This window comes from Leucoraja erinacea, unplaced genomic scaffold (genome assembly GCF_028641065.1).
Source record: "Leucoraja erinacea ecotype New England unplaced genomic scaffold, Leri_hhj_1 Leri_905S, whole genome shotgun sequence".
NCBI classification, from domain to species: domain Eukaryota; kingdom Metazoa; phylum Chordata; class Chondrichthyes; order Rajiformes; family Rajidae; genus Leucoraja; species Leucoraja erinaceus.
In genome coordinates, this window is record NW_026576845.1 from 55,001 (window position 1) to 63,514 (window position 8,514).

General features: G+C 49.7%; 1 protein-coding gene across 1 annotated transcript in view; it reads left to right on the top strand.

Annotated features, from left to right (window-relative positions):
* The window catches only part of LOC129695018 (uncharacterized protein K02A2.6-like), a 16,663-nt gene extending 10,413 nt beyond the window's left edge, over window positions 1-6,250 (top strand). The window contains exon 2 of the mRNA XM_055631779.1: window positions 6,206-6,250. The gene's annotated coding sequence lies outside the window, so the exon portion shown is untranslated. The remainder of the gene's footprint in view (window positions 1-6,205) is intronic.
* The last annotated feature ends 2,264 nt before the right edge of the window (window positions 6,251-8,514 follow it).

Consider the following 8,514-nt stretch of genomic DNA (forward strand, 5'->3'; position numbering starts at 1 on the left):
TCTAGGATAGCAGCTACATTTCTGCCTGGTGGAAGAACGACACATTCTCGATTCAAGATACCCATCCAAGTGGCCGAGGATACATTGTGCAATATCGAGAAGAACTCTAAGACGGCACATTTCACGAGGCAAGTGAAAGTCATTGTTTGGGATGAATGTCCAATGATTAGGAGAGAATGCTTTGAAGTTGTGGACAGAAGTCTTCAGCAACACCAAGCATTTTGGTGCCCCCTGCCAGTACAGGCCTCAGTGACTGAGCTGCCAGCCCTCGGTGACTGAGCTGCCCACCCAAAAATCCATTCCGCCCACAAACTCCATACTAGCCCACTGGAAACCAGTACCTTAGGCCCAACATACTAGCTCAACAGAAATATGAAGGGAAATGTCAAAGGTTTCCTGAAGGATGGAACATCGCCCAAGAATGTTGTCATTAATAGCGTGCTTCGTTGAATGATGACTTCTGAGGTAAATTTTCAGATTTTCCTTCTTAAAATCTGACCGCTGGCTTTCTCTATATTAAAATTGTCTCTTTTTATCAACAGGAAATAGTTATCAAGAGGCAGTGAGCAGCAGAACACAACAAGACGCAACAAGACACAAGAAGTAAAAATTTAATAAATCTCATCTTTAAAATTTAAATTGTTCTATTTTAAGAGTCATTCACATTTTAAACTTTAATAACACCTTTTTGCACTTTTAATGCTGTGTGTTCTTCATCACAATAGAACCTAATAGGCAGGAATGGCTGCTCTGTGGGAGAGCCACTAAGAGTGCATGGGGGGGAAGGTTGTTTGGAGATGCACTGAATGTGTGGGTGGGAGGGGAATGGCAAAGAGCAGAGTGGGTTGGGGGGGCGGGGGGTGAAGGTAGGTGGGGTGGCTGAGTGAACTGCCAGCGTACAAGGCGTGAGTGACTGCACTGCCAGCCCACGAGCCGTGAGTTAGTGAACTGCCAGCCCACCAGCTGTAAGTGACTGAACTGCCAGCCCAATAATCCATTCAGTCCACCCTCTTCCCCTTCTCTCTTACAGACTGTCACCTGTTGTGGGCAGAATTTCTGGCAGTTTCTCAGCCGCCAGCCTGCCAGGTCCGAGTAATTGTACTGCCAGGCCTCAGTGACTGAGCTGCCAGCCCTCGGTGATTGTGCTGCCAGCCCAAAAATCCATTCCGCCCACAAACTCCATACTAGCCCTCTGGAAACCAGTACCTTTGGCCCAACATACTAGCTCAACAGAAATATGAAGGGAAATGTCAAAGGTTTCCTGAAAGATGGAATATCGCCCAAGAATGTTGTCATTAATAGGGTGCTTCGTTGAATGATGACTTCTGAGATATTCTCAGATTTTCCTTCTTAAAATTTGACCGCTGACTTTCTCTATATTAAATTGGATTATTTTATCAACATGAAATAGTCATCAAGAGGCAGTGAACAGCAGAGCAGAACAAGACGCAACAAGACACAACAAGTAAAAAGTTAATCTCATCTTTAAAATTTAAATTGTTCTTATATTTTAAGAGTCATTTTAAACTTTAATAAAACCTTTTTGCACTTTTAATGCTGTGTGTGCTTCATCACAATAGAACCTAATAGACAGGAATGGCTGCTCTGTGGGAGAGCCACTAAGAGTGCATGGGGGGCAGATTGTTTGGAGATGCACTGAATGTGTGAGTGGGAGGGGAATGGCAAGGAGCAGAGTGGGGGAGGGGGTGAAGGTAGGTGGGATGACTGAGTGAACTGCCAGCGTACCAGGCGTGAGTGACTGCACTGCCAGCCCATGAGCCGTGAGTTAGTGAACTCCCCCTTCTCTCTCTTACTGTCTGTCACCTGTTTTGGGCACAATTTCTGGCAGTTTCTCAGCCGCCAGCCTGCCAGGTCCGAGTGATTGTACTGCAGGCTTCGGTGACTGAGCTGCCAGCCCAAAAATCCATTCGGCCCACAAACTCCATACTGGCCCTCTGGAAATCAGTACCTGCGGCCCACAAACTCCATACTAGCCCTCTGGAAATCACTGCCTTCGGCCCACAACACTCATACTAGCGCAACAGAATGCCCATTTCCCACTGACCAGCAATATTGGAATTGCTGCAGAGGTGGAATATTGTGTTGGGTATTCTTCCCTCCCATGTGAGGCCGGGACCCAACGGATCCCACTTAGTCTAGTGTGATTATATAAATATAGTACATAATGGGGGAAGAGAAAAAAAAGTAAACGTTCAATAAATAACAAATATAGTGCAATCATAATATTAAATTTTGCAGTTTATAGCTCAGAGCTTATTCATTGTTGTGTTTAATAGCCTGATGGCTATAGGGAAGAAGCTGTTCCTGAACCTGGACGTTACAGTTTAAGGCTCCTGTACCTTCTTCGTGGTGGCAATGGTGAAATGAGTGTGTGGCCACGATAGTGTGGGTCTTTGATGATTGTGGCTACCCTTTTGAGCTAGCGACTACGATAGATTGCTTTCCACGGTGGGGAGGTCAAATCCGGTGATCCGGGCAGTGGTCACAACTTTTTGTAGTATTTTTCGCTCCAGGACTTTCAAGTGCTGGGTGATTGTGGATATTGTCATAAATAGCGAAGTTGGCATGGTGGGGATGCTAACTTTCCTGGCATAGATTGGGGTTTCGCTAGTTCGCTGGGGTGGAATTTGCGATGTGTGTTTCCTTAGGTAATATATACAATGTCCGCCTGGGAGGAGTGCAAAGCTTAACCTACTCTCGTGAAATAGATGAGGGCAAATGGCAAACTTGTCAGAGGGAGCACTTTGGGCGAATGGCCACAGTTTTATTCGTTTTATACAGAACTAATCCTTAATTAAATAGGGACAAGACAAATGAGCGCGAGCAAACTAGACTCAAGCATGTGGCTTGCGGGAAACGGACACGTGGCAAGCTGGGTGCTTTGAAATATCTGACAGCGAAAGTTCAAGGTCTACATGTCCTGTCAGAGTGAATGCAAGACTGGCAGTGGTAGAGTTCATAATACCTTGGCGGAGAATGTACGGATAACCAAAGAGGCTTTTATATATATACTAGACCAAGTGCAGACCAGTTGGGTCTGTGTCCCCAACGAGCGTTTGCGGAGGGGGGGGGAGACGAGGTGGGAAGAGGCGAGGTTGAGAAGAGGGGATGGGTAGTAGGAAATGGGAGAGATTTGGGAGGGAGAGCAGAGCGGGGTAGGGGGTGTGAGAGCGGGATGGGAAGGGGGAGGAAAGTGGGGAGTGGAGGAGAGTGGGGAGGGCAGGAAAGGAGGAAGAGGCGTAGGGAGGTGGGAGAGCGTTAGCGGGGAGAGGTGCAAGAGAGAGGGGGAGGGGGTGGTGGGCAAATGGGGTGGGAGGGAAGGAGGGAGAGGGGTGAGGGGACAGGTGGAGAGTGGGGTTAGGGGAGGATGGGAGTTGAGTGGGAGGGGGTGAGAGGGTGGGGGAGGGAGGAGAGAGGGAGGAGGGAGGAAAAGAAGGAGTGAGAAGGGGAAGGGGAGAGAGGTGGATGGTAGGGGGAGAGGGGCTAGGGGAGAGAGGGGGGATAGAGGTGGGGGAGATGGGGAAGAGAGGGGAGGGGTTGGGGAGTGGAGGAAGAGGGTAGAGAGGTGGGGGAGGGGGAGAGAGGGGGGAGGGGAGGGGTGCGGGGGTGGGGGGGGTAGAGTAGGGTGGGGGTAGTGGGGGGGGAGAGGTGGATGGGGAGGGGGATAGGGAGGAGAGGGGGGAAGGATGGGGAGGGGGAGGGAGGAGGGAAATGGGGAAGGAGGGGGGAGGGTGGAGAGTGGAGAGAGGAGGGGGTTTAGAGTGGAGGAGAGGGGGAGAGGGAAGGGCAGGGGGAGAGAGGGGCGGGGAGAGGGAGTGGTGGTGTGGGGCTGATCAGTGGAAGAATGGGGAGGGAGTGGAAGAATGGGGAGGGGAGGGGAAAGGTGTAGGGTAGTGATGGAAGTGGGGGGTGAGAGAGAAGGGTAGAGGGAGTGGTGGAAGAGGGGACAGCGGGGTGGGGAAGGGGGGGTGATTGAGAGAGGGGAGCGAGGGGGGGAGGGATTGAGGGGAGGGAGTAGAGAATGGGGTAAGAGTGTGGAGGGAGGGTGAGAGGGGAAGGCGGGGGAGAAGGGGGGATGAGTGTGGAGCGAGGGGGGGGGAGAGCGGAAAGAGGGGGGTAGCGTGGTGGGAGGGAGAGGGAAGGGAAGGGGGGGCAGAGGGGGGTGGGGGCTGGGAGGAGATAAGTGGAAGAATGGGGAGGAGGCGGAGCGGTGTAGGTGGAGTGGTGGAAGTGGAAGAGTGGGAGTGGGACAGAGGAAGAGGGCGTGTGGTGGAAGAGGGGTAGGGGTAGGGGTGGGGAAGAGAGGAGAGCCAGGGGGAAGGGAGGGGGAAGAGGGGTGGGGGAGTAGGGACGGGAAGGAGGAGGGAGATGGGGACCAATGTGGAGGGAGGGGGAGAGTGGTAGGGGGCGGGGGTAAAAAAGTGGGTTGGGAGGGGGGAGAGAAGTGGAAGAGGGTGGAGAGGGAAGGATAGGGAGATGGGTAAGCAGGAATGCTGGGAAGTGGGACAGGGGGAGTGGTGGAAGAGGAACAGAGGGGTAGTTTAAGGGATGGGGGGAGAGGGGAGGGACAGAGAGACGGATGGGGGGAGGGAGAGGGGTGGGGTAAGGGGGTGAGAAGTGGAAGTGGGAGAGGGGAGGGTAGGGGGAGTGGTGGAAGAGGGGACAGGATGGATAGGGGGAATGGGGCAAGGGAGAGAGGGAAGGGGTGTGGGATATAGAGGGAGGGGTGGATAGAAGGGGGGATAGAGAGGGAGAGAGGGGGGGTGGGTGAGAGAGGGGGTTGGGATGAGATGGATAGAGGAGAGGAGAGGGAGCGGGGTGGGAAAGGGGAAGAGGTGGATAGAGGGGGGGATAGGGAGGAGGGAGGAGGCTGTGAGTGAAGGGTGGTGGGTGTGGTGAGTGTGTGGGTGTGTGTGTGTGTGTGTGTGTGTTTGTGTGTGTGAGTGAATGTGTGTGTGTGTGTGTGTGTGTATATGTGCGTGTGTCTATATGTATGTGTGTGCACATGTGTGTGTCTGAATATATGTGTGAGTGAATATGTGTGAGCGGTTATATGTGTGTGTGCATATGTGTGTGAGTGCATGTGAATATGTATGTGTGTGTGAAATAATATTTTGTAGTTTAGAGCTTATTTGTTAAGTTTAATAGTGTGATGGCTGTCAAGAATAAGCTGTTCCTCAATGCAGATGTTACAGTTTTCAGTTTACGTAAGTCGGACGTGACTCCAGAAGTCGGGCATCAGTCAGTCCACAAGCTGTTGAGAGTCAGTCCAAAGGCCTTGAGTTAATCCCAAGGCAGTGAGTCCACACGTCATGAGTAAATCGCTCACTGTCCCCTTCTCCTCCACTGACACCCCCCACATCCGCCTGGCAATAGATGCACCCCCTTCTGAAGCCGCCCTCATCCCCTGCATGAGCCCCCCCCCCATTTCTCATCAGCTCACGAGAACCCCCACCTGAAGCTGTGCCCCTCCATTGGCAGCACGATGTTTACCATCCCCCACCCCACCCTGACAGACCCTACCTCAAAAAATGTTTTGCACAAAATCTTCAGTGTTCATTAACAACAGAAATTGTCTTCGGGCTGCTTTTTGAACATCATGTCAGGAAATGTTATGTGATGTGGCTATTGCTGTAGTATCCTCTAGGATAGCAGCTACATTTCTGCCTGGTGGAAGAACGACACATTCTCGATTCAAGATACCCATCCAAGTGCCCGAGGATACATTGTGCAATATGGAGAAGAACTCTAAGACGGCACATTTCACGAGGCAAGTGAAAGTCATTGTTTGGTATGAATGTCCAATGATTAGGAGAGAATGCTTTGAAGTTGTGGACAGAAGTCTTCATCAACACCAAGCATTTTGGTGCCCCCTGCCAGTACAGGCCTCAGTGACTGAGCTGCCAGCCCTCAGTGACTGAGCTGCCCACCCAAAAATCCATTCCGCCCACAAACTTCATACTAGCCCACTGGAAACCAGTACCTTAGGCCCAACATACTAGCTCAACAGAAATATGAAGGGAAATGTCAAAGGTTTCCTGAAGGATGGAACATCGCCCAAGAATGTCGTCATTAATAGCGTGCTTCGTTGAATGATGACTTCTGAGGTAAATTTTCAGATTTTCCTTCTTAAAATCTGACCGCTGGCTTTCTCTATATTAGAATTGTCTCTTTTTATCAACAGGAAATAGTCATCAAGAGGCAGTGAGCAGCAGAACACAACAAGACGCAACAAACACAAGAAGTAAAAATTTAATAAATCTCATCTTTAAAATTTAAATTGTTCTATTTTAAGAGTCATTCACATTTTAAGCTTTAATAACACCTTTTTGCACTTTTAATGCCGTGTGTTCTTCATCACAATAGAATCTAATAGGCAGGAATGGCAGCTCTGTGGGAGAGCCACTAAGAGTGCATGGGGGGGAAGGTTGTTTGGAGATGCACTGAATGTGTGGGTGGGAGGGGAATGGCAAAGAGCAGAGTGGGTTGGGGGGGCGGGTGGTGAAGGTAGGTGGGGTGGCTGAGTGAACTGCCAGCGTACAAGGCGTGAGTGACTGCACTGCCAGCCCACGAGCCGTGAGTTAGTGAACTGCCAGCCCACCAGCTGTAAGTGACTGAACTGCCAGCCCAATAATCCATTCAGTCCACACTCTTCCCCTTCTCTCTTACAGACTGTCACCTGTTGTGGGCAGAATTTCTGGCAGTTTCTCAGCCGCCAGCCTGCCAGGTCCGAGTAATTGTACTGCCAGGCCTCAGTGACTGAGCTGCCAGCCCAAAAATCCCTTCCGCCCACCAACTCCATACTAGCCCTCTGGAAACCAGTACCTTTGGCCCAACATACTAGCTCAACAGAAATATGAAGGGAAATGTCAAAGGTTACCTGAAAGATGGAATATCGCCCAAGAATGTTGTCATTAATAGCGTGCTTCGTTGAATGATGACTTTTGAGATATTCTCAGATTTTCCGCTGACCGCTGACTTTCTCTATATTAAAATTGCCTCATTTTATCAACAGGAAATAGTCATCAAGAGGCAGTGAACAGCAGAGCACAACAAGACGCAACAAGACACAACAAGTAAAACGTTAATCTCATCTTTAAAATTTAAATTGTTCTTATATTTTAAGAGTCATTCACATTTTAAACTTTAATAAAACATGTTTGCACTTTTAATGCTGTGTGTGCTTCATCACAATAGAACCTAATAGGCAGGAATGGCTGCTCTGTGGGAGAGTCACTAAGAGTGCATTGGAGGGAGATTGTTTGGAGATGCAGATTGAATGTGGGAGTGGGAGGGGAATGGCAAGGAGCAGAGTGGGGGGGGGGGAGGGTGAAGGTAGGTGGGATGACTGAGTGAACTGCCAGCGTGGTGGAGGCAGGCTCGTTTTTGAGCTTTAAAAATAAATTGTATAGTGTATATGGAGACGGTAAGGGAATGGAGGTTAGTGTTCTCCCGCTTCTATATCCTTTGACTAGGGTCTGTTATGTGTTTTGGGGACTACAATGTTCGAGATGGCCTGTTTTCCGTGCTGGAAATGTTACTATGGTTAATGGGTTATAAGTGACAACTTAATACCGCCCCTCCTCTTTAAAATTTACCTTCTTATATTTTAAAAGTCCTTCACTTTTAAAACTTTACATAAAACCTTTTTGTTGCACTTTTAATCTGTGGTGTTCTTCATCCGATGAAACTAATAGGCATGAATGGCTGTTCCTGTGGAGCAACTACCAGTTCATTCGGGGGTGCCACCCACTTCAATGAGTGTTGGGAAAAGGGTAATGGCAAGGAGCAGAGTGGTGGGGGGGGGGGGGGTGGGGTGAAGGTCCTCTCCTCCCCCCCCCCCCACCTCTAATGGATACTGAGTTAACTGCCAGCGTACCCACTCTTAGTGACTTCACTGCCAGCCCACATCCCCGGGAGTTAGTGCTGCCCTCCCAATACTCAATCATGCACCTCCCCCTTTTCTCTCTTGCTTCAACCCCATTTTTGGGCACATTTCTGGCATTTTCTCATCCGCCAGCCTGCCAGGTCCGAGTGAATTGTACTGCAGGCTTCGGTGACTGAGCTGCCAGCCCAAAAATCCATTTCCGGCCCTCAAACTCCATACTGGCCCTGCGGAGAATCAGTACCTCGGCCCACAAACTCCATACTAAGCCTAGTCTGGAAATCACTGCCTTTCGCCCACATGACACTCATCTTATCGCAAACAGAAATGGCCCATTTCCACTGCCAGCATATTTGAAATTGCTGACAGCTGGTGGAATATGTGTTGGGTATAGTTTTCTTGTATTCTTCCCTCCCATGGTGAGGCCCGGTGACCCACACGGACTACCACTTAGTCTAGTGTGATTATCTACAAATATGTACCTAATGGGGGAAGAGAAACAAAAAGTATAAACGGTCAATAAAATAACAACTATAGTGCAAATCATAATATTAAATTTTTGCAGTTATAGATCAGGCCTTATTCTTGTTGTGGTTTAATAGCCTGGT